Source organism: Eptesicus fuscus, chromosome 21 (assembly GCF_027574615.1).
Source record: "Eptesicus fuscus isolate TK198812 chromosome 21, DD_ASM_mEF_20220401, whole genome shotgun sequence".
NCBI classification, from domain to species: domain Eukaryota; kingdom Metazoa; phylum Chordata; class Mammalia; order Chiroptera; family Vespertilionidae; genus Eptesicus; species Eptesicus fuscus.
This window is the reverse complement of record NC_072493.1, coordinates 38,626,505-38,627,868: the sequence shown is the minus strand read 5'-3', so window position 1 is coordinate 38,627,868 and position 1,364 is coordinate 38,626,505.

Sequence of the window (1,364 nt, the reverse complement as noted above, 5' to 3'; positions counted from 1 at the left end):
ATATATTTTAAAATGTGGTTATATCTTTATGTGCATTTATTTTGGAAGTCTTAAAACATTTATGCATGAAAGAAACGGTACAAAAACTTCCAACTGTGTGATGGGGACACACCATTGATTGGACAGTAGTCTGGGTTTTGTGAAGTAGCTGGTGATATCCTGTATTTAGCAACAGGGAGTCATCTCTCTAAAAGGTCAAATTCAATGAAAGCTCTGTACATGTTTCAGTTTTAAAAGTATCACTCAACTCGTAAAGTATTATTAACTTCTTCATAAACATTCATAATTGTGATGTAACTTTTGTCTGGAACTATAACAAATGCATTCAGAGATTTATCCAAATGCTAGATGAGTCATTTTATAACTAGAGTGAACAATAATAATTGGTCCCTTGATTCTATGGCTGCCTTAAAGGGATATTTTTACATTATTTTAACATTCCAAATGACTCTAGCTTTTGAACTGTCCACCTAGTTTACTTCTAACATGAGAACTTGAGGCATCTCAATGTGTCCAGGCAAATTTTTGTATGTATTTGTTTGTGTACATGTACACAGCTTGAAATCCATTTCATTGTTCAATGTGGGTTCTTTCTGCATTATTATCATTTTATTTCCTGTGTGTGTGTGTGTGTGTGTGTGTGGTTAATATGGGGTAAAGTGAACTCTGGAAATGCATGCCAGATAGGCCACAAAAAGCACAAGAGCATATGGTGATTCAAGTACATAAAGGTTTGATCTGTGTTTTACTTTGCTGTTTTCCCAAGTTTAAAGGAATCATAAGTCATAGATCCTCAGATCCATTTTGATAAAGTGAAAAAAGTTGAGCTGGCTTTTGTCTTTATTTTTTTTGCTATTAGCAATGATGCTAAAAATCTATAATAATAAAAGGGTAATATGCCAATTAGACTGGACATCATTCTGGACGTCCTTCCTGACGAAGCTGGGGCAGCCCAGGTCCTGGGTGCCTGTGGGTGGCCTTGGGGAAGCCAGCCTGGGTCCAAGGTGCCTGCCGATGACCAGAGGAGGGAAGCCCAGGTCGCAGGTGCCAGAGGGAAGCCAGTGCCGGCAGCCGGGGGAAGGAAGGCCTACTCTTGCACAAATTTTTGTGCATCCAGCCTCTAGTAAGTAAATAAAAGATTGTAGCACAATAATATCCATGAGAATATCTCACAGATTTTAGATTGAAAATAATTTGTTTCAAGATCTGACAGAAACAATGTGTATATTATCCTATTTTCTTAATTTGAAATTTACTAATCAATATTTTTTCCTAAATTGATTGTAACTTTGAGTTGTTGGATTTTTCTCCCACTTTTGTTTTTTCTTCTTGTAATAGGAGAAAAAACTCAGTAGTTTAGTTTT